This window comes from Diceros bicornis, chromosome 15 (genome assembly GCF_020826845.1).
Source record: "Diceros bicornis minor isolate mBicDic1 chromosome 15, mDicBic1.mat.cur, whole genome shotgun sequence".
NCBI classification, from domain to species: domain Eukaryota; kingdom Metazoa; phylum Chordata; class Mammalia; order Perissodactyla; family Rhinocerotidae; genus Diceros; species Diceros bicornis.
Genome location: NC_080754.1, coordinates 37,148,878 through 37,176,489, shown reverse-complemented (window position 1 = coordinate 37,176,489; position 27,612 = coordinate 37,148,878). Strand labels below are relative to the sequence as shown.

General features: G+C 46.3%; 1 protein-coding gene across 9 annotated transcripts in view; it reads left to right on the top strand.

Moving 5' to 3' along the window:
- The first annotated feature begins 2,192 nt into the window (after window positions 1-2,192).
- The window catches only part of ST6GAL1 (ST6 beta-galactoside alpha-2,6-sialyltransferase 1), a 122,928-nt gene continuing 97,508 nt past the window's right edge, over window positions 2,193-27,612 (top strand). For 7 of the 9 annotated variants that reach the window (XM_058556150.1, XM_058556139.1, XM_058556144.1 and 4 more), the window contains exon 1: window positions 2,193-2,628. The gene's annotated coding sequence lies outside the window, so the exon portion shown is untranslated. Of the gene's footprint in view, window positions 2,629-3,057; window positions 4,921-27,612 lie in introns of those variants that run through there. The other 2 variants (XM_058556140.1, XM_058556142.1) reach the window with 2 other exon arrangements.

The window sequence follows — 27,612 nt, the reverse complement described above, 5'->3', positions numbered from 1 at the left end:
TGGGCAAAGGCTGAGGTCGTGGAGGGAGGGAGGTGAGATGGTGTTCAGAAGGAAAGTAGGTATCTGGACTTCGAAGGAGAACAACCTGTCAAGGCAGGGGCCTAGAGAGTGAGGAAGCCTCATAAATAGGTTGGGGAGGACAGGACTGTCCCCCACCTAATGATCCAGCCTCCTATCTCCCACTTATAGGTCAGAAGGCCCCAACTGGTGAGACAGCAACTTTGAGGGAGCGGCCTCCAACAGGAACAACTCCCCAGCTGAAAACTTGCCAGGGGCACCCTTACTTTCCCACTAATCTGCCTCAGAGCCCCAGGAACTTCTTGGGCTTATCATGTCATCTGTGGTCATCTCAGTCCTGCAAGCCAAGAATCCAGAGCTAGCCTTCTCCCTTGTTTTCTCCATAATTTGACTAGCGTTCTTCTGGTAAAGGGAACTGCGGAGTGGGGACTGGACCGCCTTCTAAAAAAGCCTCTCCTCTGTTGCTTGTTTTTGGTTCTTAAGTAGTGTTGACACAAAAGCGATGCCGAGGAAGGAGATGATTGGGTCTTTCAATGAATGTGGAAGAGGGTTCTAATGCTGGCTTTTCCATTTCCTAGGTGACTTCAATTTCCTCATCCACAGAGTGGGGTTAAGGCCACTGCCTATCTTATGACCAGGAGAGACAATATAATAAGCAACGTGCTTTTGCTAGCTATTATTTGGATGCCTTTTTTCATTCTCCCTGTCCTTGCCACAGCTGCTATTATATCTCCACCGGTGGCAGCTTCCAAGCTGGTCTCTGCACTCTGTGCTTGCTGTCTCTGCTGCTGCCATCCATTTCCCAGTAAGCTGCCAGAGAAATCAGTGTAAAACACAAAGATGCATGCCATGCCCCTGCACCAAAATCTTTTAATAGTTTCCAATTTACTCAGAATAAAGTCTAAAATATTCAAGGTAGCATCCTCTCAGAAACAGTCTTATGAGTTTGTCTGCTTCCACTCATTCACTCCTATGCTTTACTGTCATGAGCCCCTTCTAAACCCCAGACACTAAGCTAAGTGCTTCACAGAGATCATTTCACATAATCCTGAAAACGTTATCTTTCATATCCGTTTTACAGAAGAGGAAAGGGAGGCTCAGAGAGGTTGAGGAATTCACACAAGAGTGCACAGCTAGTTGGTCACAGAGATTTGAATTCACTGTGTTTGGCACCCTCTCCAACTGGAGTTCTTTGTACTGAGTGATAATGCATTCTCAGTAGCTGGGAAGGGCCAGCAGGAAGCATCCAGGATGTGGGGAGGGAGGAAGCAGAGCTTAGAAGAAGGGTGTTGGGGATGAGATGAGGAAGCCATCTTCCCTTTCCCAGGTTGGCGGTAGGGAGTGGCCACCTCCATTTGGAGAGAGAGTTCTGGACTTGGGCTTTATGCCCTCGCAGTGTGCACCCGACCTCGTGTTCCGGGAGGATCCAGACTACCTTCCATTCTCCTGGTCACCTCTCCCCTGCCTCAGCCCCTTTCCTCCAAGAACACAGCCTGGCGCCAAGTGGACGCTCAATAGACTTCCCAGAGACGATCATTGCCCTTGGTAGAAGCATCCTCTCTACGGGGGGTCTAGAGTGATGGCTTAAGGCCACTTCCGGCCCTCCTGTGGAGTGGTTTTCCGTCTTAGGGAAGCAGCCGCGGGGCCACCAGGGATGGTCAGCATGCGGCTGTGACGCCTGCTCAACAAGCAGTTTTGTCACCTTTCGCTACAGCCCCTGACCAGCCCCAGTGCAAGGAAAGAAAACTGTTCCCTTCATCACGCCACCTGAGGCCTCCTGCCCCAGCCTGCAGACAGCTGGGGTGGAAGTCTCCGTGTGCAGGGGTTCGCTGACACTCCCTCCCTTCTGTGGCTGCCCTTTGAGAGCACCTTGTACCGTCACGCCCGAGGTTGGGTGGTTCTTGCCAAACCCAGTGATGTTTCACATTCTACACAAGAAGAATTTGAGGCTTCAGAGAGATTAAGTGATTTGCTCAGGGTCACGCAGTCAGTAGCAGAGCCGGGATTTATATCTCCTGCTTGTTAGGACGAAAAGTCCACGAGTGCCGGATTCAAGCCTCCAGGACCTGCCGGCTGGGGAGTAGGGCCGGCATTTGGGGATTCTTGCCCCGCCCCGTTGCTCCTCCCTCTTGTTCCTCGGTCAGCCCTCCTTGGGGGGAAGCAGAGTCCCAGCATCACGCGAGGCTCTAACCAGGCACCCTTAATTCAGAGGCCAGCTCGCTAGCGATCTCCGGAGGGCCAGGCCGGTTTGGGGCGCGGTGTGGCCGGTGACCTACCCCGTCTTCCCGACTATTTGCATAACGGACTATTCGCTTCCCCCGCCCCTCCGCCGCGCTCTTCTTCCCTCCTTCCCCCATCCCCTCCACTCCTCATCCCCTGTCCCCCGCTCCTCCCCAGCAGACCCCTCCTCCCGGGACTCCCGCGTGGGGCTCCCAGCTCCTGGGTTCTCCGGAGTCCGGAGGCACCTGGAGGAGGGGAGTCCTGGGCAAGGCCAGGCTGGGGAAGACGCCGGGGACACTGGCCGGCGCTAACAAAGGGAGCCTGCTGCCGGCCGGCTCGGGCGCGGAGCTGGTGGAGCAGCCGCAGCCTTGGCGGCCGAGAACGCAGTGAGTGAGTAGGGTGCGGTGGGCGGCGGCGCAGCCCGGGACCCCCCGGAGGAGTGATGCGGAGGGGCGCAGGAGGGGAGCAGGAGGGGAGCGGAGAGGCGGGGCCCGCGGCGCGCCTAGGGCGCAGGGAATCAGTGTCCAGCGCCGCCTCAGCCGCCTTCGCTGCGCGGGCTGGCCACTATTTGGCTGCAGATGTCTGTGTATTTGTCCCGGCAGAGGGGCCGCCCTGGCTTCTTCCGAGCTCCGCGAGTCTGAGGACCCACAACAAACCCACGTGCCCTTGGCCCTCCAGGAACCTCGCTTTCTCCATGGCACCGTCAGTAGAGGGGGGGGAGATTGCAGAGTCCTGGTTCCTTCAGATCCCGCCTTCTGGATTTACAAACCAGGAAACTGAGGCCCGCGGCAGGGGTGGGGGCACAGGCACCATAACAAACGCACGTGCGCCCTGCCCTGGGAACTGGGCTCACCGCAAGCCCATAGTAGCCGCCCTGCGGAACCGGGCCATTGTCTCAGCCTCGCGGGAGGGAGCGGCGCGGGGGGCGCCACTTGCTGGAGGAGGACGACGGAGACATTTAAAAGATACCACTTGGGCATCAGACCAAGCTGCCAGAGACTTGAAAAGGGAAAAGCGAAACAAGAAAGCAGCTACAAAAAGATTACTCCACGCCGAGTCTGTCCCCGGCTGTGGTGCATTGCTTGATGTGATCTGGACCACCCCTCACTTCCACCTCACGGAGGTTTCTTAGAGACAGGGGTTGCATTAAGGGTCTATGGGTCCCCCTCCAAAAAAAGACCGTGCGTAGCGCACCATTGTTCCTGCACTCCGGCGCCTGCCTCTATTGGGAGATCGCGAGCGCCTCCCCAGCCTGCGGAAAGAACAGTCCCACTTCAACGGCGCGGTCTTGGGTTTGGCTTACTCTTCGCCTTGTATGTAGGTCCATGCGGCTAGGCAGCCCGGGTGTCATTGGCTCCTTTTTGCTTATTATGTATTTTTACAAGCAAGGCCAGCCGAGGCCTCTTGCTGTGGGTGGGGACGCTATTATTTTCAGTTCTATCAGAGTTTCTTTGAGAGAAATTCCCAGGTCCGGAAAGAGAGGCCTCTTGTTTGTTTTGCTTTTTCTTTGCTTACATATGCGCAGCTTAGGTTTGCAGATTTTAGTTAATCAGGCGTGTTTAGGCAGCAGTAAGATGGTTGGGGGGATGAATTGGCCCCTCAGGTGATGGTGTTGGTGCAGGAGTAAGCCCCAAGGTGGTGAGAGCCGGTGGGTGGTGCGCAGGGAAGGAGGCCCCGCTGCCTGATGTGCTTGCTGAGCTGGGGCTACAGCTTCACATCGACCAGCACCGCTGGAGATTAAGCTGACCTCCAGCTCTACACCACTGATATCAAGAATCTACAGAGCATCCAGTGAACTCTCTTATTTTACAGGTGGGAAACCAAGGCCTGGCGAGTTGAGCCGCATGGCCAAGGTTAAACCGAGTGAAATCAGCAACAGAGGGAGGACTTGAGCATGGGTCCCCCAACTCCAACGCTACCCGGTGGTGCCAGCAGCTAAGGGGAAACCAAGATTCTGTGGTTGGCTTAAAAGGCAGTGGCCTTAGGCAGAACAGAGTTAAACAAAGAAAGTAATTCAGATTGAAAGCAGCACCCTTCCATTATCCCTTTCAGGAGTTTTTTATTCATTTGTGAAAAGATAGATTTAGTAATTCCTTACTCTCCTTCTAACCTTTCATAAGCTGTTATTTTTCTCTGCTGGCTGCCCCCTTCCCCTCAAATGGGAATAGGTCCAACTGTAGAGACTTAGATGGTTTGCCTCTCACTCCTGTGCCAGGAGGCCTTTGTTTGGGCATAAGCATGGGCTGTTGACATCAGCTCAGCTGGGAAGAAAGTGTCTCTTAGTGGGCTACTCCGGAGCCACTTGTGGGAGAACAAAGCATTGTTTTCACTGATTTTACTTACTTAATTTTTTTAAATGAAAGTTCCACGGAAGTACCTGCTTATTTTTGTATTTGGCAGAGGAAAAGTTGGAAAACCGAAAGAACACTTCAAGTCCTGGTTTTCCTAAAGCTGATGACGTGCCCTGTGCTTATCTCCTTGCTATGCTTGTTTGTTTTCTTAGGGTTTCCAGGGTGATTCATTTTCGTGGTAATTCCACTTGGCACTTGAGTATAGTTTTCTCATCAGGATGCTTGCCTTGTAAGGAACTTCAGAAATCATCTGGCCAGACCCTTTTATTTTCCAGATGGGAAAACTGAGGCCCAGAGAGAAGAAATTACTTGCCTAAGGACACACAGCAAGGTGTCTACTTTTAGTGCCTCTTTTTGTGTGAAAGGGAGACTGTTGCATCAAGCGAGCTGTTGTTGGTACCCCAGAGTAAAGTCAAAGTTATGATGGTTGTTATAACAACACCCTTTAAGTCAGAGAATGAATTCCTTAAGGGTTTAAATAGGTTTTGGTTATTAAACAAAGCCATGGATCCCAATGGTAGATATGGTGAGGATTATTACAGATATTATCGGGGATCAGTTTTCTTTAGTGTTTATGAAATGGTTTGCTTTCTACTTGCCCTGTGCTCCCACGTATTCCTCTGCCTCGTGCTTCCCCAGTAAGGAGCTGCTTTGAGTATAATCATAAAGCAAAAGGCAGCAAGAAGTCAGATGAGAGAGACCCCACTTAGCTCTTGGTGCTACTTAACTTCTTGGCCTCCAGTTTCCTTCTTTGTACAACGAGGGTCCCTCCTGCGCAGTCTCTGCACAGGCTGTTCTAGTGGAGCAGAAGATGCTCTGGCCTGAGAGTCAGAGGAGCGGCTTTGGTCCTCCCTCCTCTCTCCTCTGTTCCTAGAGAACCAGCAGGCTGTGTCCAGGTCGTGTAATGTGAGGGGAAGAATGTGTACGTATCTCCTGGAGTTGTTGTGGGTATTAAGTCATGTGACACATGCTGATGCCTCTTCAGACCTCTTGGCAGGCTTGGGTGCTCTCCAACTTTGTAAGGGGTAGAGAAGGATAGTGGGAGAATACTAACTCCATAGAGTAAAAGCCCTGTGCTCAAAATAGGAGACCCCACCTAGTCACAAAGAAGTGTGTATGTCTGCCAAACTGTAAAGGGGACCTTTGGATAGTTGTGAAGTGTGTGTGACTCTGAGTAAATAAACCTAGTAAAAAAAACAAGTCAAAAACAAAACCAGAGCTTTCACGCTCACGTGTGTGCCATCTCAAGTCATTCCATTCATTCATTCCATGTTTACTGACAAGCAGGCAGGCTGGGAGGGGGAGTCCTGTGTGTGGCCTGGAGTTACAAAGAACCAGAACCATTCTGTGCCCCACCACACATTTGGATCTCCCCTTAGAAAGTGCTTTCAGGGGGCTGGCCTGTGGTGTAGCAGTTAAGGTCATGCACTCTGCTTTGGTGGTCCGGGGTTTGCAGGTTTGGATCCCGGGTGCGGACCTACTCACCGCTCATCAGGCTGTGCTGAGGTGGCTTCCCATATAGAAGAGCTACAGCTCTACAACTATCATATACAACTATGTACTGGGCTTTGGGGAGCAAAACCCTCCTCTTTTTGCTGAGGAAGATTGGCCCTGGGCTAACATCCATGCCCATCTTCTTCTACTTTATACGGGATGCCGCCACGGCATGGCTTGACAAGCGCTGTGTCTGTCAGCACCCAGAATCCGAACCTGTGAACCCCGGGCCTCCGAAGTGGAGAGTGCGCACTTAACCACTACATCATGGGCTGGCCCCCAAGAAATCCTCTTTTCTAAAAAAAAAAAAAAAAAAATGAACTACTCTCAGGAGCCCACAGAAAATAGATCTAGTTTACCTCAATTTTGACCTCTGGGTGGGGGGACCCTTCTCTTCATGAGTGAAATCAAGAGCAGGTGGTAAATGAGACAGTGGAGGAGGGAAGGCTTCAAAGAGAAAGTGGCTGTCTACAATGTGAGGATGTGGTTACTTAAAAAATGACAGGAATAATTCACTAATGAAACTCACAGTAATCTTCTGGAACATTAGAGTCCCGAGAATTTGCTCAGACTTAGTATCAGTGGTTTATTTAATAAGAACTGAATTGGGGAAAAATTCATTTTTCTTGCCTGTCTGCATGTATATTGAAACTACATGATGGCATTCTGACTCTAATAGATGTACTTTTTATAGGCTTATCTGTATCAGTAACGTAGTAAGCAATGCAATTTCATCTCATTAAAATACTGGCGTCATTTTCTAAGTCATTACTAAAAGAGGTTAGCCTTTAGAATCAATTTGATGATTCAAATTTTATTTGTCGTCCTGATTATAAAAATACAACGTGCTCATTGAGGACAGTTTGGAAAGTACAAAAAAGTATAGAGAAACAGAAGAAAGTTCCATTATTCAAAGGCAACCACTGTTAACGTTTGGCAATTTTCCCTCTGGACCTTTTTCTTTTAATGGATTTGTTTTCTCTAAATGGTAGAGAACAAACTGTATGTGTGGTTATCTCTTGCCTCTCTTGCTGAAGCTTCTCATGTATACATATCATAGTTGACATCTGCATTAAAGCTGTGTCTTTTCATTCATGACCCATATCAGCTGCTCCGCATCTCCCAAGTCACGTGGCCCATGGGATCTGATCACTTCCGTGATCATTTCAGTGAGGGCTGGTAGAGGAAGGAGCCTCTAACTTCCCCTTTGCCATGCTCAGGTGTTCAAGCACCAGCCATTTTTATTTTATTTTATTTTATTTTATTTTATTTTATTTTATTTTATTTTATTTTATTTTTTATTTTAGAAGAAATCCAAAGTCTAAGGTGGAGGGAGAAGGGTCCCACCAGTGGCCTTGTGTTCTAGTCCTGCCCTTGTCACCTCCAATGACTTTACGTTAACAGTTTCCATATGAATTATTTATTTATTTATTTATTTATTTAATTTTTTATTTTTTTGTGAGGAAGATAAGCCCTGAGCTAACATCTGTGCTAATCCTCCTCTTTTTGCTGAGGAAGACCGGCTCTGAGCTAACATCTATTGCCAATCCTCCTCCTTTTTTTCCCCCAAAGCCCCAGTAGATAGTTGTATGTCATAGTTGCACATCCTTCTAGTTGCTGTATGTGGGACGCGGCCTCAGCATGGCCGGAGAAGCGGTGCGTCGGTGCGCGCCCGGGATCCGAACCCGAGCCGCCAGTAGCGGAGCGCGTGCACTTAACCGCTAAGCCACGGGGCCCGCCCACCATATGAATTAAATAAGCAACTCCAGGGTCATTTATTAATTCAGTCTTCACGTATTCGAGTGCACACTCTAAACAAAGATGTATAAGAAGAGCTCAGCTTTTGAGAAGCTCACGCTCCCATTGAGGAGGCAGGGGTAACAAGAGACTAGTGCAGGATGCTGTGGGGCCACAGAGGAGGGGCAATCACCCAAGACTGGAGCAGTGGGGAAGGCTTCCTGGAGGAGGGCCACTGTAGGAGAGTCAAACCACTTCTAATTTTTCCCTATTGTAATCGACACTGTGATTAACATGTTTGTGAATAAATCTCTGTCCGTATTCCAGATAACTTCCATAGGCCAGCAGATGACTTCTGAATTTCTTTGAGCACATTTGTAAAAATTTGGGAATGTCCGGGCTGGCCTGGTGGCGCAAGTGGTTAAGTGCCCATGCTCCGCTTTGGCGGCCTGGGGTTTGCAGGTTTGGATCCTGGGCACGCACCGACGCACCGCTTATCAAGCCATGCTGTGGCGGCGTCCTGTATAAAGTAGAGGAAGAGGGGCATGGATGTTAGCTCACGGCCAATCTTCCTCAGCAAAAAAAAAAGAAAAAAAGAAAAAAAGGCTGTATCCAATGAGGTAATCCATGTGAAAGCCCAAGCAGCGCAATATTAGTTGGACCTGAATCCGACTTGAACCCAGCCTTCCCTCCTTGAGAGGCAGAGTTTCCATACGGAATTAAGGTCACAGAGTGACAGCCCCACTGCACCAAGATGCATTCAGGGAGTGTTGCCACCGGTCTCTCACGCCCAAGATGTGGTCATTGCTCAGAAGAGCACCTGGCACACAGCACCCCATGCTTGTGAATCTCTCTCCCATGCCCTCCCATTTAGCCCCTTCCCTCTGATTTATGGATGAGGGTGAGGAAGCCCAGAGGAGCTAGGGCCCTGCCAGCTGTGCCTAAGTAACAGGCCTCTTTGAGACCCCTTTTCTTCAAGGGAAGAGATGGATTTCCCTTTCTGCCTCCAATTTTGATGAGTCTTGGCTCTTCTAACTCACTGTTGCACCCGTGTAGGAATTTTTGACTCAACTAAAAGAGGAAAGTTGACTTAATTTAGTTATTAAGTTAAAGCCCTCTCTTTAACCCGCTGGGACTCCCATGATGTCAGGGCCTGCACCGCAACTTGCAGTCTCCGGTTGTTGCTGGCTAGCTGTGTGGCCTTGGTCAGGATGTATGCCACCCTGGGTTTGCCACCATAGGGACTCAACTCTCAGCTCTCTAGGCCCCTTCCAGCTCTGAGATCTTCAGATGGCAAAGGGGGAAAGGTACACATGATGTCAGGGGGCTTCCTCACCCAAATATTAAATGAAATCTGTTTTCTTTTAGAATATTCAAATAAGGTAAAAAATTAACCCGTCACCTTTTGCTGTTCCCCTCAATCCCACTTCTCTCTGAAGTGAGTACTGTTTGCAGTTTGTTGTGGTCCTTCAGCCCCCTTTGTGTGCATTTATGTGTGTTTTCATGGTTCTGTGCAGATACATTTTAAAAGCTCAGTAAATGCATTATATTATAACTGCCGTAAACCAGCCTTTCCCACTTTACGTGTGTGGGAGTTCTTTCCATATCAATATATACTTTGTTCTTTTTTCATAGCTGCATCACCTTCTATATTATGGATCTATTTACTTACTAAGTCTTCTGTTGATGGATACCTATCATTTCCATAAAAATATATTTCTAAGTGTATTTATACCTTTGACATATGGAACGATGGTTGTAAATGTTTGTGGTTAAACGCAGCCAGTCCGTCAAGCTCTGGAAAGGGTGGCGAGAGAATGGGCACAGAGACACTGTGGACCACACCCTGGGAAAGCTGGATTGAAGGGCTCCTGGGAAGCTGCTAGGAGGCTGATTGTTTGGATGGAAGGTTGTTTTTGGACATAGCCTGCCGAGTTGGGTGCCCTAGGCTGCAAATGCTGCGTCATCACCGTCTCCTACTCCTTCCACCATCCCGGGCACTTCCAAGTTTGTTTCTGTTCCCAGGGTCAGTGGGGACCTAGTGGGAAGACTGGAACTTGAGTGATAGCGAGGGAGGAGAGAGAAGCAAAGAAGGAGTATTTGGTCTCAGGCTCTGGAGGAGGGCATGTGCCAGTTCTACTCCACTCTATCTGGTTGTTCAGACCCATCTGGAGTGTTATGCCTCCGTGGGTCTGATACAGATCGTGACAAAATGAAGCACACTCAGAAATGAGCTACTTGGAAGACAGAGGTTTAGGGCATCATATTGGAGGTGGAATAATTGAGGAAATTGAGGCATTCTAGCCTGCAGGAGATAAAATAAGAGGCATCTTCTTCATGTGGAAGAAGGATTAGTCACACTGAGTGGCTGCTGTGGATGGAAGAAACAATTCAGGGTGGGGGAAATGTTGCAGGATGGCAGATAAGGAGGAACTTAGTAAATAGAACTGCCCAACCATGGAACAGGCTATGTCACAAGGCAGCAAACTCCCTGTCTTGGAGTATCCAAGCAAAAGTTGTAAGTGAACTTGTTTGCCATCAGAGGCTTCCTGCTTTGCAGAGAGGTTGACCTAAATGCCTGCTAAGGCCCCTTCCAACTTTGCTAGTCTGTGACTGGGGGGCTAGAAGCAGAGAAATGCAGAATAGGACTGAGGGGGTGGGATGCGTTATGGACAAAGACTGAAGCAGCTTTCACCTCTCTGAAAAGGTGCGATAAAAATGGAAACCTTCAAAGGAGGCTTAAACATTGTTTTCCCAGGATCTTGACAACCTTCCCTCTGCTCTGTCCTTGGTTTCAGCTCTGCTTGACTTTATATTCACAAATTATTTCCACAGGAATAAATATATCACATATACTTTAGATGACCAGGAAATCTGGCAACCAGAAAAGAACTACATGTCCCAGGAGGATGATTGTAAATTTTTTCATTACAGTCTTTCTAAATTTGTATCCATCTGCTGGTTTCCCTAGCACAGTGCTGAGACGTCACTCAGCTTTAATTTTAGGAACACTCTACCCTTTGCAACCTCTGGAAGGTCCTCCGAGCCGGAGTTGACATCACCCACCACATTTAATGCTTGTCTCTTTGTTTCCTATAGATGAGGAAGAGCCTCTTGGACTTAAGTCACATCCGAGTCTTGGTGAGGGAAACATGGCAAGTTTACCATCTTCTGGGCTTTTGCTGTGCACCTGGCCCTGATGAGGCACTATGTGTGTTCTCTCATCCAGTCCTCGTAGCAGCACTTGGTGTCTTGGTATCATTAGCTCCATTTTGCAGATGAGAAAACTGAGCTTCAGAGAAGGGGAGAGACTCACCCAAAGATTCACTGCTGCTAAGTAGTGAAGCTGGTACTGGGTGTGGCTCTTTCCCTACGTCATGTTACAAGTTTTTCCACTGCTAATAATTCTCAGTCTTTTGGGTCTGAGAAGTGCTTCATCCTCGTGTTTCACTGGGGGCTTGGCTGAACTTCTCCTTACAGGAGCCGATGGAAACTTTCTACCATTCCCCTAAGAACATATGAATGAAAGACTCATGGGACAGTCATGTGTGAATAGCATGACATTTGGGTCCAGCCTACATTTGTTCAGTCTCTTTTTGATAAGAGTTGTTTGCATCAAGCCTGGAGTTGTTTACATCAAGCCTGGTTTTTTTTGTTTTCTTGTTTTTTTTTTTTTTTGCTTGCCCTTTAAAGCTGTGATATCTACCCATACCCATTATCTGGTTATGACTGGGAATAAACACTGATAGTGAGCATGGCCACAAATTGGTGGGTACCACTGCTCAGCTACCTTAAATGCCTTTAGCTTATAAATGGAACTCAATATCAGCATTGTTAAGGGCTTATCTTGCAGCTGTGCTTCTAGGCTCTTAAACAATTTCTTCCCTCATGAAGTTTATTCAACATTAATTTGGTCATCAAATATTTATTGAGTGACTGTTACATGCTAGGCATTGGGAATATCTACGTAAAAAACACACATTGTTGGAGATATGCACACACATATTCAGTGTGACTAGCAAGGCCTTGGAAGTTAGTGGCAGACAGACTTCCTGTATCTCTTCCTCTTTTCTCAGAGTCCTTTCTTTGTTCCTTCATTCAACAAACATTGAGTGCTTGCTGTAGCCCATGCACAACGTTCTCTTTTAGAACATAGACTCAACTATTCCTGTAGTTCTATTTCTTCAAGAGTTTAGTTGGAGGTGGACATTCAGATATTAATTACAATATAGTGTGATGGATATTATGATTTGGGTGTGCACAGAGGTTGGGAAGAAGGTACACGAGTTTGGGAAAGCTTTCTGCAGGAGGCAATACCTCAGCTGAGTCTTAAAGAGCAGTAGCTGTTAACCTCTGGGAAAAGGGCATTTGGAGGAGAAGGGGCTCCAGGAGCAAAGGTGTGGGGTGAAGAATGGCTTGCTGCATGTGCGAGGGAACCAGTAGCCGGTTGATGTTCCTGGAGAGGAACACAGAAGGCAGGAAGTGGTGGGAGATGAGGCTGGAACCATTACATGCATTATCTAATATAATTGTCATAACCTCCCTATGTGGCATGTACTATTATCTTGTCCATTTAATAGATGAGGAAACAAAGGCTGAAGGACATTCGGTGACTTGTTCACAGGCAGACAGTGAGTGAGTTGAGGTGCTTGGACTTGAATGTGGGCCTGTTTGGCCTCCTCAACGGTGCCTACAGGGCAGGTTGGGAAGGTCTGGCTTGCAGGCTAAGATGCTTGTTCCCTCTCTATTAATCTTTCAAGTGTAATACGCCTGCTGAGTCCTCTTCCTTCCACCTGCCCCATGGTGTTTTCCAACTTACAGTTGAATTGAGACTCGGGGGTCTGGTGTTGAAGGCCTCTTCTGAGTCTTGGTTCTTCTTTTTGCCCTCCTTTTCATTCAGAAAATAAGTAGTCCAGAAATCTTCAAAAAAAACGTTTATGTGCCCAACCATGTATGACAAGAGAGAAGGAGAAGATTCATCCCCTTTCTCAAAAGTACCTGGTTTATTTAGTAGCCCAGGTATTATCTGTGAATCTTTTAGTTCAGAGAAGCCCTTTTAGGAGTGGAGAGGGAGCAATCAGTGTGGGCTGGAAGAGTCTGGAGCAAGTGGGCCTGGAGCTGTCCCTTTAAGGATGAGCAGGATCAGGAAGGTGGAAGCCATGACACATGAGTAAAATTATTCTGTCCCACCCAATGAAAAATGAGATAACTTTGGTCTACTCTCCTCACCCTCCTAAGATAACTTCTGAGTTGGAGTTGGCCCTTGGGTTGGAGAGGCAGTAGGGGTATTCATTCATTCATTCAAAATAAATTTTATTGAAAATAATCAATTCAGTGCTCAAAGACAAGATGATGAAACTACAGAATGAAATTAAAAGGGCAATTACAGAGCTAAGGAAAAAATTGAGGCTAGAAACAACATCATTAGAGAAAAAGTTAATAAAGGAACAAAGTAGAATCCATTGAAAACTAGATTACTAACAGAGAGGGAAGGCTTGAGGGAGATCACAGTATATGCTGAGAAAAAAAGATAAAGAAATTTATCAGAGATCTAAAGGTCATACAAAGATGATCCCTCAGAAGGGTAACTGGGGTATCTGCAGAGGCCCACATCATTTCTCCTCATGCTCTGTTGACCAAAACGTAGTCACCTGGACACGCCTGGCTGCAAAGGAAGCTGGGAAAATGTCTCCAGCTGGCTGCCTGTGCGCCCTCTTAAAACTCAGCTTTGGAGAAGGCCTTCCGTTACCGAAAGGAAGATGAGGAAAGTGGATATTGGGAGCTATTCATCTCTGCCACGGGGAAAAAGTCATGTTGGCCTCAGACTGGCTCTGCAGCAGAGGAAAAATTTGAGAACATGGAGAAGAAATATTTATGGAGTTCTGAGGGAAAGGTAGTGTGACTGGAGACTTTTACACTCAATTAAATCACTGCATAAGGATAAGGCAGGTAGCCATTCTTATACGTGCAAGAAGTCGGGGGATATGGCACATATGGGCCCTTCTTGGGAAAATCTACTTGATGATGAAAAAGATTAATCAAAAGCACACTTAGCAAGGCATGGTTAAAGGTAATTTGGTGAGCCCTCGACCCACTCAAATAGAGAACAGCTAAGCAAGGGTGGGCAGTAAGGCTAAGGAATAGAAAGTGATGAAGTGAAAAGAATAACGGAGACGGAGAGCTGGCGAAGTGGGTGGAGGTGTACGTGTTAACCCTCCCTCTCTCATACTGTCTAAATAGGGTGTCAAAGTAATGGCTCCAACCTTTGTATTACTTTTTTCCTTAAACTTGGAGGGATCTTTAAGGAAATAATAACTATTTTGGTGGAGAAACATTTATTAGAAGTTCAGCTTTATTTTATCTTTTTTGTAGAATTAAAATAAAATAAAATTTAAAAATAAAAAATAGCTATTTGATTAACCAATTCCATCCATGCTTCTTTCATGTGTTCTTGCATCCTCCATACTTCTAGCCATATGTAAATGTAGAGACATGTGAAGATTGATATTAACCTATTCTTTTTTTTTTTCCCTGGATGGAGGGATCTTGGGTAATTTTTAACTCTATAATTTTGTGTATTGATTGATTTTTTAAAAAATAATCTTATTTGAATAAAACCACTAAGGCTAATCTAAAAGGCATTCTTAAATACTAATGCTCGTGGTGTGGAGAGCAGGGTGGGAGATACAAATAGAGGAACAAGACAGTGACTTTGCATAGGGAAGTTGGCGAGTGAGTTATGTAACACTGAACTCTAGGCGGAAGAAAAGGCTGGTAACTCAGATGAGCAACTGAGTGTTGGGGCCCAGAGGACAATGGGGAAGTTTTCACAGATGACACGGTGTTTGAACTAGATGGTGGAGGATGAGAAGAGTTCCGATAGGTTGAGAACGGGAGAAAGGGCATTCCCGACCTAGGGACCAGCAGGAACACAAACTTGGAGGAGTGAAACTGTGCGCCATGTCTGAGTAACTGTGAGTCATTCATTGTGATTGGAGAACAAAGGATGAATGAAAAAACAGCTACTGTTCATTAAATGCCCACGGTGTTCCAGGTATGACACACACATCTCTAGTCTGCCTGACAACCCTATAGAATGGGTATAATCATGCCTACTGTACAGATGGGGAAACTGAAGTTAAGAGAGAGAATTGTGTGTCCAAAGTCGCACAGTAGTGAGACTGTGATGTGAATCCCCTGAGATGTCTGCTCTCCAGCCCATGGTTTTTCTACTGTGCTATGGTTTGTAGTGCACAGTACTACAAACCTTTGTATTAATTTTTTCCTTAAACTTGGGAGGATCTTTAAGGAAATAATATCTATTGTATTAATTATAATCATATCTATTTGTGTTACTTTTTTGAATTAGCCACCTTTGTGAAACATAAAATATAAAAATACAAATAAATTTAAAAAATATTTTGATAGGTAAATATGTTTTATATATTTATATGTGTATGGACCTATGAAATATAAATATATTTTACATGTAAATTTTATAGGTAAATTTTTAGGCAAATATAAAAGGCTAGATTGTAGTGCAGCCTCTGCTTATCCAGCAGCTGTGGGGCCCCAAGCTACTTAATCCTAACTCTAATTTCCTTATCCATAAAACGGGATCATAATTGTGGAGCTGGCTACCCTCAGATTTGTTTTTTTGTTTTTTGTTTTTTTTGCTTGAGGAAGATCAGCCCTGAGCTAACATCTGTACCAATCTTCCTCTATCTTTTGTATGTTGGACACTGCCTTAGCATGGCTGGTGAGTGGAGTAGGTCCACGCCTGGGATCCGAACCCGTGAACCTGGACCTCTGAAGCAGAGCACATGGAACTTCAACCACTCGGCCATGGTGCCTGGACCCCTCAGATTTATTTTTATGCTCAAATTAGAACACAGATGTGAAAAGATGAGAGAATATAAAAGAGCCACACAGAAGGGTTTGTTATTGCTGACACAGCCCTTGCCCTTCTGAGAACTTACAGACGTCTGTTAGAGCACCCACAGGTGTCTGGAAAAACTCCCACAGGCGTGGACACGGTCCCTGCAGGCTTGCAACAAACAGCTTGGTCCACAGACAAGAAGCTATGCTCTCCTGACTCAGATAACCAGCTGGGGGCTGTGGTGGGAGGCAGCGGAGAGGGAGGGAGGCAGGCAGTCAGTCTGGCTTCCTCACTGCCTGGTGAGAGAATGCTCCTGCCTGCCTTGCTGGTTGCTGGGAAAGTCTGGCCCAGAGAGTTGAGTCGAGATGGCTGTCAACAGCTTGGTGAGTTATACCGGGCAGAGGAGGGTGTTCCAGACATGCCAGGCTACAGGAAGGAATGTGGGAGCTGCCAGGCGAACAGGCCCCTGCCATGTCTGTCTGCTAGAGGCTCGTGGTCTGGAAAGGGGACAGGAGGAACAGAGTTGTCAGGGATGTTGGAGAGGTCTTTATTCTCCAGGAGTACTCATGAGGACAAGGCAGGGCCTAGCCTCTAAGAAACTGGGTTCTGACATAGCACATCAGAGTGGGCTGGCAGCCAGACCTTAACACTGAGCTAGTGTGGCCTGGGGCAACTTTCAGTTGCTCCAGGAAGGATCTGGATTGTTCTAGGGTCTGGGATAGGGCCTGAGATGCCACTGTGGGTCCAAGAGCCCTGTTGTGTGTGTTGTGTGTGTGGGTGGTGGCGGTGGTTTTAGAGAGCAATCTTCTCTTTACTGAGGAAGAGATCACTTCCTTCCTCATCCCACTGGTATCTTTGCTGTGACAAGACAGGCCTTAGCTGAGCCTCACTCAGAATGAGTCCCTTAAATTCATAGCACCCTAAGGAAAGAGAAGACCTTTTGTGTCTTACACTCTACTTACTATGTTATATGGAGTTAGCTCCGTTAGACAGTGGCCTCCTGGATGGCAAGATGCTGACTGGGTTCTCTGCACAGCCCAGGGCCCAATGCAGTGCCCAGCCCTCAGGAGGCTTCGTGGAGGGAGCTCAGTCCTCCCGATGCTCGCTGTCTGCCCACTGAGACCAGGAATCATCCCACCACCAGTGAGCATGAGTAGGTACTCTCCAGGGGAGGTCAACGTGTGAGAGCACAGTAGGGGCTGCAGGGGCCCATAGTGGGGAGCACCCTGCCCTCCTGCCCACCCGGACAGTCCTTTTTCTCCCTGTCACTTCTGGCCTTGGGAGTGAGAGACAAGAACAAGATGAAAGGGGGAATATTCTCTGGGCTGATCCAAGGAGCTGAGCCCTGGCTGGGAGTCAGTTTTGGGACTTGGCTCTTCTTTTTCTTATCCTCTTGGGACGCAGGGTCATAGGGCTTTGTCTCCAGTGAGAGAGGGAGGAAGGCCATGAGGGAGCTCTGACAAAAGCGGTTGGCTGAATCCTCACACATCTAAGCAGCCTACAGGGACTGCCTTTGTCAATTGTATCATGTTGGGAGGATGCTGGCCCCGGGGCCTGAGCTGGGGGTGGCTAATGACAGTGTGAGGCAAAAATCCCCAGAAGATGCTTCCTGCCCGAGGGCTTGTGGCAGGTTGTTTTTTGCCCTACACAATGAACATCTTATTCTGGCTTGTAAATTTGGAGGAGAGGAAAGAACAGGTAGGCAGGAGATGGGTGGAAGGCGCCTCCCAGGGAAATGCTTCTGCACAAGTGCCACACTTGTCTCCCCAGCCAGTCCAGGTGACTCACAGTGAGGGGGCTGGGAGACAACTATCTGCCTTCCCCGTCACCATCTGCAGGGTCACCTTTCTCAGAGAGCCCTTATCATACGGGAGAAAAGAGCCACATGCTTGGCAGCCAGACAGACTTGGGTTTCATTCCAGGTGTGCCACTTCTCAGCAGTGTGAACTGGGAACTTAACTTCTCTGACTCTCAGTTTCTCATCTCTCATCTGTATTAGTCATTCCTACCTCACAGTGTTAGTGTGAGTACCATAGAGTGCTTCTTCACCTGGTACCGGCGCGAGATTAGTGGTCAGTAAATGGTAGCTGTTTTTAATATCACAGCACTTGTTAATGGTCATTCTCAGTTATTGGTCACTGAATGGGCCAGATACTCTGCTAGGAACTGTAGATATGAAGATACACGAGCTCCAGCCTCTCCCTGGAGGAGCCCTCCTCTAGGAGGAGAGACAGGCATGTGTGATCAGGGCATAGATGAATGGGAGCTGCATGAGTTGCTGCAGGGGCAAGAGGAAGGGGCAGTGTGGGGTCAGGGAAGAAGAGGTGAGACCCCCTGGGAGGAGTTTGCCGGTTAGGGTGGGGCATGGGGAGAACAGGAGGAGCAGATAGAAGGAGGCTCACAACTGGGATGTGGCATTAGATCCACCCATAAGGGGGGCAGGAGCTGACAGTAGGGGCTCCCCCAGCAGGTGTGCCCACAGGGCTTCCGCCCTCTGCTGGCATTCAAGCCCATGCAGTTTGGCTCAGGAGGGAGTCCACAGTCTTTTCCCAGCAGTTGGTTGGACATGGAGAGGGACCCAGCCAGGCTTGCTGGGGGAGAGGGTGTTGAGGTGGCACTTATCATCACAGAGATCTCTCCAAGCTCAGGGCTAGGATCCAGGGTGGAACTCCCCAGAGGGAGTAGAACAGATTACCAGACAGGAATTGAAAATGTGGAACCTACTAAAATGCAGGCTCCAAGTCGTGTGGACTGGAGGGGGCTTCACAAAATGTTGGCACAGAACAGTTGTTATCAAATTGCAACATGGGAAGGGTGGGTGGGAGGGGTGACCTGTGATTTCTGCAATTGTTGGGAAGCCCAATGACCCCATGTGCAGTGCTCAATGTCACAAAAGAAGAACCAGAGGAGACCTCTTTGATATTCAAGGATATACATTTGTAGTTTTAGTTGTTTCCAAATCACTTCAAAACCCTATGATATACACAAATGGGGTGAGTCATTTGGATGAGGTAAAAAGAAGATTATGTTTGCTAAGGATGGTATATGTCTCCTGGTTGGTGATAAAAATAAACGTAGCAGCTTTCATTTACTGAACTCTTACCACATCCAGGCATGTTATGTGCTGTACAGGTGTCTCATTTAACCGTGGCTAAATACTGCTGTCTCTCCCTCCACCATGCCTGCTCCAAACAGCTGAATGTGACCGTAGAAAAGCATGACCATCCTGACTGGTCCCATTGTAGTTCATGATCATGGTCCTTGAGTGGACTTTGGAGTTGTCCGTCAGGTCATCTCTCTCCATTTCCTCGGTCCAGAGATTTTTCCACTCTGGCTTCCATTAGCATTACCTGGGGGAGATTAAAAAAAAGTACTGCTGCCTGAATTCCACCCAAAATTAATGAAATCAAAGCTTTGTGGAGCGGACCTGGGCATCAGCATCCTTTTTTAAAGCCCTGCAGTTGGTTCCAATGGGGAGCATTAGTTGAGAACCACTGCCATTCTCTCTGATCTAGATGACTGTTTCACACCTTTTCTCTCTCTTCAAAACCTTTAACTCCTCCTCTCCCATCCTGAGTCTCAGTCAGAACCTTGTTTCCCACTTACCTGAGAAAATAATGGCAATCAGAGAACTTTCACACCTTTCCACCACCAAATCTATGCCCATATAGTCTACTTTCTGCCTGCTACTATGGATGATGAATTGTTTCTGCTGCTATTTAGGACCAACCCCTCCACTTGTATACTGTATCCTATTCCCTTGCTTAATTTAGGATATGCCTCCAGCAATTCGCTCTTTTTTTTCTCATGTTTCTCTCTGTTTCCCCAGCTATCTATCTATGGCTGTTGTTTCTCCCCCTGAAACCCACCCGCGTGCACATGCACATGCACATCTTCCCCTGACCTCATCTGCCCCTCTAGCTATTGCCTCATTTCTTTGCTCCTTGAAAGAATCATCTGCATTTGCTCCCTGCAGTTCTTCTTCTCTCATTATTTAAACCCAGTCTAACTAATGTTTTGCCTCCATCGCTCCACAAAAACTACACCTGTCAGGCTCACCAGTGACTTGGATATTGTCAAATCCAATGGTCAAAATCTCAGTCCTTATCTCAATTTATCAGCAGCATTTGATGTAGTTGGTTATTGCATTTCCCTTGAAAACTTTCTTCTCTTGGCTTCTGGAACCTCTCTCTCTTTGGTTCTCCTCTTCTCTCACCAGCGTCTCCTTCTCAGTTTATTTTGTTGGCTCCTCTTTACTTGTTCACTTTGGAGCACCCCAGGGAGCAGCCCTTGGACTTGGCCTCTTCTCTGTCTCCTCACTCCTTGGTGATCTCCTGCCATCCATATGTTGACAACCTCGATTTATATCTCCATCCCAGACCTTTCCCCTGAATGCCACCCTCACATATTCAATCATCTACTCAACAAGTTTCCTTGAGTGTCTAACAGACGTCTCAGTGACGACAAATTCAAGACTGAACAGCCGCTTTTCTGTCTAAAACAGCCATCTCCTCTTCAGTAAACGACAACTTCATATTTCCAGTTGCTAGGGCTTAAAACTCTTGGGTCACTCGACTTTCATTTTCTCAGGCTGCCTACAGTTTGTCAGCCAACCACGTCAGCTGTCCTTGCAAAATAAATCAAGAAATTGACTTCTTGTTTGATCCACCAAATTCATGCTGATCCAAGACAGAGCAATCTCTGCTTTTAATTTTTAGAATAGCTTTAAAACTAGGCCTGCTTATGTACTTGCTCCATGGTCTCTTCTGAAAGCAGCAACTGGACTGATCACTTTATTATTTATTTATTTTTTTGTGAGGAAGATCAGCCCTGAGCTAACCTCCATGCTAATCCTCCTCTTTTTGCTGAGGAAAACCGGCTCTGAGCTAACATCTATTGCCAATCCTCCTTTTTTTTCCCCCCAAAGCCCCAGTAGATAGCTGTACGTCATAGTTGCACGTCCTTCTAGTTGCTGTATATGGGACGCGGCCTCAGCATGGCCGGAGAAGTGGTGCCTCGGTGTGCGCCCGGGATCCGAACCTGGGCCGCCAGTAGCGGAGCGCGTGCACTTAACCACTAAGCCACGGGGCCGGCCCCTGGAGTGATCATTTTAAAAGATGTAGTGTCGTGTCATTTTTCTGCTCAAAAACCAACAAAGGCTTCCCATTTCACTCAAAGCCAAAGTTCTTACAAGGGCCTATGAGGTTCAGCATGATCCGGCCCTCAGGTCCTCACAGACTTCATCTTCTAGTCTATTCTGCCTCTTCATTCTGTTTCATTTCACTAACCTGGCTCTTTAAACATAAGGCACATTTTTATTTTTACCTCAGAGCCTTTGCACTTGCTGTTCCCTTCAGTTGGAATACTCTTCCTTCATATATTCTCGTTGTTTTCTCCTTCTCTGCCTTCAAATTTCTATTTAAATGTCACCTTATGAGAAAGGCTGTTCTGACCACCTCATGTAAGATAATAATCTGGTGCCCACCTCCTCCCATGTCACACTTGGCTCTCTCTTTCTCTTTTATCCTGCTTTGTGGTTCTTCAGTGGCATATATGGCCATCTGACTTATTTTCTCTGTGTTTCTTCTCACTAGGAAGTTGTTTCTATGAGGGCAGGGACTTCATCTCTTTCGTTCATAGTTATTTTCCTAGGACCCAGAGCAATGCCTGAGAAATAGGCACAATACATAATTGTTGGCTGAATTTAACTAAATCATCACAACGACACTTCAAAATTAGTTGGACTAACCCACAATTTATAGGTGAGGAAACTGAGGCTCAGAGAGGTTAAGTAACTTTTTCAAAGTATCATAGCTTGCTAGTATAGAACTGGGACTCAAATCTTCCAAGTGACTAGGCCATTATACTGTCTCCATATTAAGCCTGGCCTCCCCCCAGCACCCACTTCTTAACCTGCCACGTTTTGTCCATATCTCGTGCAAGCATGCGGCCTCACAGAGTGACAACATCCCTGTGACAGTGCCCCCAGTGTGACTGGAGGTGTGGCAGGAAATGCATACACAGTCCTTTATCTGCAATTTCCAAATCCAAGAATCTGTGAAAACCAAGTGTTATTCTTAACCCATTTGGTGGCAAACCTGACCTGGACTGATGTGAGGCTATTTATAAATCTTTATTTAACCTACTTAGTATAAATATTTGTTTAGCTGCATAAATATTAATTCAGATAATTATGAACAGCTGTGCTGACCCTGCTGCAGGTGTTATGTAATGTATAGTTTAGGCAATGTATTACTTTTCTAAAATATGAAGAATTCCGAATTCTGACACCAGGTCCCAAAGATTCCTGATAAGTGATTGTGAACCTGTGTTCATGCTTTACTAAATGTCTGGCATTTGAAACTATGGCTGTAACTAAAATTTCTTTTAGGGATCTTTCCAAGAACATGTTCAATTTTAAGATCTGATTAAGATCAGGCACAGCAGGCCAAGCTGAGGAAGGCATGCACGAGATGCCATTCTAAAACCGAGGGAATGAATAAAAGTCTACATACTGAACAATGAGACTATCCCTCGTCAAGCCTTCTTTTTCTGTTGATTCCCACAGTGTCGGCAAGCTAGGGTTATTTTCCCCTTTTCCCTAGTCATGAGATTAGAGGAGTCTCTGCATAAATTTAACAGCCCAAGAGAAAAGGCCTATAGATACTGATATTTAGTGTTCTTCAAATAAAATGGACAAATTACTCTCAGTCTCCCTCTGGTAAGATCCACCAGTCCAGCACCTCTGCCCATGCATGTGGAGCTTCTGGTCAGCTTTTTAGGGTCTCACTTTTAAATTTAAAAAGACAGCTAAGGATCATCAGATATTTGAGAAAAGTTTAAAACATGAAAGACAAAAACCAAAAGAGACAAACAACAACAACATAAAAAGAAACTCACAAGAAACAGAGACAATGTAGGGATCAGAAGAAAAGTTCACAAAAACTATAATTATTAGTGTCATAACAAGAGAAGATATCACATTAATAATATAAAGACAGTGTGCAACAAAAGGAGTATTCAGAGAATAAGAAAGAACTCCTGGAAATTAAAAGTATAATAGCAGAAATAAATGAATCAGTAGAGGGTTTGGAATATTAAGATGAAGAAATCTTGTAGAATGTCAAATAAAAAAAGGCTGTGAAAAGAAAAATAAGAAAGGATCATTCTAAGAAGTTACAAAAAAAGAGAATAGAGACAATGAAGGGGAAGACTGATCAAAGAAATACTACAAGAAAAATTCTGAGAACTGAAGGACATAGGTTTCTAGATTGAAAAACTCACTTGAGTGCCCAGGGCTATGAATGAAAAAAGACACACACCAAAGCATATTGTGGGGGGGGAAAAAAACCCAGAAGAGAAGCCTATACACACAAGAAAAACAAACCCCAAACTAATTACATATAAGAATAGAAATCTGATATTATGGCAGTACTGGAAACTGGAAGACAGTGGAGCCATACCCTTAACATTCTGAGAGGAATTCATTTCCAACTGAGAATTTATATCCAGATAAATTATTAATCAAATGTGAGGGTAGAATAATGTCATTTTCAGATATGAGAAGTCTCACCTATTTTACCTCCCATACACCCTTTCTGAGGAAGTTACTATAGACATGTTCCTCCAAAATTAGGGAGTAAATTAAGATGGGGGAAATGGGTTCTTCCTTTAAGCCCAGAGAACAACCAGCTCAGGTTGGAGTAGGAGGACAGAAGATTCCAGAAGGGAGAGCTTCAAGAAATTAAAAAAAAAAAAAGGCACTATTGGAAAGTTGAAGGCTGCATTAGTGATAGGCACATAAAAAATTAAGCAAACAAACAAAAGAGGCAATAATGGACTCCAGAAATGACAACTAAGGAATCTACATGAAAGGAATTAATCATAACACATTATATGGCTCAGCCGTGAACAATCATTTTTGTGATCATAATAATGTAACTTCTAGTGTTGGCTTAATAAAAAATGGTATAACTGTATTAGGAGAATGTGGGAAGTAGAAGAGATGTGTGGGATGGTGGTAAAAGAGAGCTAAATTCTCATTTTCTGTAGTAGGAAGTCAATGAATAATATCGAACATTGAAGAACAAGAGCCATATAAGCATGCTATTTAGATACACTAAAGTAACTCTAGAATTAGATGAGGTGCAAGTCGTTGCATTTGGGCAGCAGAGATTAGGGGCATGGAGGGGTGGGACATATGGCAGTGACAAAAGAGCTTCTCTTTCCTGGTTCTCTGAAAATAAATCCTTACAGCATTTCTCTTGTTGTCAGAACCCATGTATTCAGTGTTTATCTTTAATTTCAGATCTTTTATTGAAAGAGTTTGGCCTGGCTCTATCCTAACACTGGAGGGAAGAAAGGCCTCTGGGAGACAGGCCACTGTGTGGAATTCTGGCTTAGTCAGTTACCAGCTCTGTGCCTTAAGCTGTTTCCTCATCTGATAATGGAAAAAACACTCCTTGCTTCATAGGATTGTGTGAGGAATAAGTGAATAATTTAGTACATGGAGTGCCTTGTGCATAGTAATTGCCAAAAAAAAATTAGATTAAAAAAAAAATGCAACACTGTGGTTAACCCTTGGTCTAGGACAGGAGCCCCATAATGTTGGGGCTGGGCCCCACAGATGAACCATCCAGAAGGGGTGAGAGCTCTGAGAGAGAAGGGGAGGACAGAAATAATGCAGGAAGTCTCCTGATTTTAGCAGAAGTTCTTATTGTATTCTAGGTGCAGTGTCTTCTGATCTGAATGCAGGACTCAGCCAACTTGTAGAGGCCCAGGTCCCGGAATGCTTTATGCATAAGGATCGATAAAAGCTCTTAGCTGATTTAGCTTCCATATCCAAACACAATCAGAACAACTGCTCACATCCCAGATAATGTGGAATAATGGGTCCGGGGTTAACAGGGTTATCTTTTACCCCAAGGCTCCTGTGTGCCTTGTATTGATTGCTCATTTAAGCCAGGGACCTGGGGCCAGAGTCTTACCCCTGTGACAGGCTAACCCATTCTGTGACTCATGACCAGCCCTTTAGTAATGGTCCAGAGGATGCTGGGCCATGAAATTCTTAGGGTGTGTGTTCTTAGCTCATTTTAGGAACTTCTTGGGGTTCTTGGGTTCTTGGTGGGCTCTCTAAATCCTGGCTCTGGTCTTTGGTCAGTGCTTTACACATTATCCACCTGGAGGAAACTCTTGCTAGAGGCATGAAGGAGTTAATAAGGCCAAGGCAGCCTCTCATTTATCTGCTCTCTTCCTTAGGATCTTCTGAAGCTTCTGGGTCTGACTGAGGGTAGAGGAGAAAGGGGATTAGGTGAGGAGCTTCTGGGAGCTGTAAGGTGGGGGACAGTGCAGGCAGGAGTGAGGGCAGGGAGAGATAAAACAGAGAACAGGCCCTGAGCACGAGGAATGAATTGAGCAAACCTTTGGCTGGTTAGGCCTTGGGAGAAAAGTAGTGAAACCAAATTAGATGTCAAGCCAGTGACTCTTGTGGGGTGCGAGGGAGGTCAGGGAGCAGGAGACACACAGATTACAGTGAGGTCGTGAATTAAATGGGTGCTGCATTAGAACTGCAAGAAAGCACATGAGGACGTAGGTGGCTCAGGGACAAGGGGGATGCAAGGGGACTGTGTGATCAGCTGAATGTGTAACATGGATAGGGTGATAGAGGAGTTAGTATAAGCCACTTAATAGAAAAATTTACAGTCTCTACAGCTTATTATTTCTCATGTTTTGGGGAAGTACAAGTTACACTTGCAATCCAGGACTCTGACGTTTAGTTGCTTTATCTATCAAAAGCCCCGCCACAAACTTTGGAAGGAAGTTAAAAAAAAAGGCTTCGAGCAGCCCCCATGCATGTCCAAAGCCCTCCCACGAAGCCGTGGCCTGGATGATGGGAGACCCCTCTGCCCCGTTAGATTTCAGTGAGCCGGAGCTAGCTGGGACCCCAGAGCTGGTTTAACCAAGCTCTTCAGGGGTTTATGGAAGGGATTCAGGGGATGCTAATAGGAATAAAAAGTAGGAAGTACAGACAAGCCTCACTGCTCCTAGGCAGTCACCAAGCATTTGCTCTCTCCGGGGCCACGCGGTTTCCTGCCTGCCTCTCATTGGGCCTCTTCCATTCTCTTTGCAGGCCAGCTTCCTCGCCTTCAACAGGGCCCCACAGCCCCATCACTTGATCGTGTGCATGGCATTTGCTTCTCATGGTGCCCCTGCTATTTTTCCTTAAAGCTCTAGGGTACCCCAGCAGCTGACTGTAGTCTTTTTTCATAGTTGCAATTTTGAAAGTGTCTGATTGGTCCAGCTCCCTTATTTATAGGTGAATTTCTTTTAAGTCAAAGTTCCAGTCTGTCCATCAGGGGAGTCCCAAGTGTGTGAGTGGGTGGGGAGCAGGGTAGGCAGGTAGAATGACTTGCCTATTTTAGTAATATTGGAGGTCTGCAAGCGATCTTCCAAAGGATTTAAGAAGCGCTGATGGAACCCCACATTCCCTTATTAGTCTGCAGATTGCTGTGGCTGGAGTGCAGGGTGCGTGAGGTGGAGTGGCAAGGGTCCCTGGGGTCTTTGCCTGGATCACAGGACCACAGAAATTCATTAAGTCTGTTTAGACAGATTTCTTGGTGAATTATCCATCTCCCACTGAAGATTTGGCCTGGACTAAAAGGAGGGATATGAGAGGCTGGCTAGAGAGAGGTAGAAGGTGGGGGGGCTCCTTCCTGTTAAGGAGGCAGATGGATCAGCAGCCCAGTAGTCCTTCCACCCCCGGAGCACCTTGCTCCTCTTCCCAGGGAAGGCTCCTTACTGGCAGGCTCCCGGGTGGCCACCAGCTCAGCTGCATTTGCAGGTAGACATTTCTTCCCGGCTTGGCCCACTCTCCCCACAGTGACTCTGGCTCCTGGTGTTTTGTTGGCATTAATTATAGACAGCAGCCAAGTGCCCAGATGCCACAAGCGACTCTTTATTTTTCCATCTCACCTGATGCCTTTGTCATTTGCACTGTTCTGCGCTGAATCTTTGTGAGACCTTGACATTTCCACCCCCTCCAATGGCTGACTTCAGCTTCAGTTTCATCTGATGTTAGTTCCTGCCCTTTCATGAGATGACTCTTGTTTGTCTTAGCTTCTCAGGGTCTCTTCCTCCTGGACACCGTCCTTGTATTACCACACCTTCTCTGTTCCTCAATGGATTTCTCACTTTTCTCCTCCTTACCAATTCTTACTCATGCACCCCACCTCCCCATGCTTGACTAGGGGACCTCATTTTATCATCCTAGATCTGACCTTAGACTTGGGCTGAGCTGAGTGGGAGTATGAGAAATGAAAACCCAGATTCCTGGAACTCCGCACTCATTTACACTAGAAATTTACACATGGTGAGCAAGGATGTGGGTGAGGTAGGGACTGGGGACTCGGGGGAGGGGAGCATTGGAGGGATGGGCACATTTCTCCATTGCTGGGAGGAGTTTCCATGGTACAGTAGACCTGGAGGTAGCCTGCCAAGACTGTTCAAAAGCCTGAGAAATTTGGAAACTACTGACCCCGCAATTTGTCTTCTAGGACGGCCCCTTAAGGAATTAACCATGGATTTCCCCCAAAGATTTAGTTTTAAGCACTATTTGTAACTAGCAAAAAAAGTTTGAAATGACTTGAATGTCCAGCCTTTGGGGGTGGGGTACAATTTATAGTGCAGTCACATTGGGACATATTATGTAGCTATTAAAATGATGCTGCAGAGGACTGCTGATGACACAGCGCTAAACCATGCCTAGCTTTATTGCATCTCTGTAAAAAATCTGGATGATAAAATAAAACCAGGAAGAGTGTGTTATCTTGGGTGGAGAAAGAATGAGTAACTTTTTCCTTCTTTTGACAATTATATTTTCTAAAATTTCTAGATTGAACATAAATTTCTTTGGCA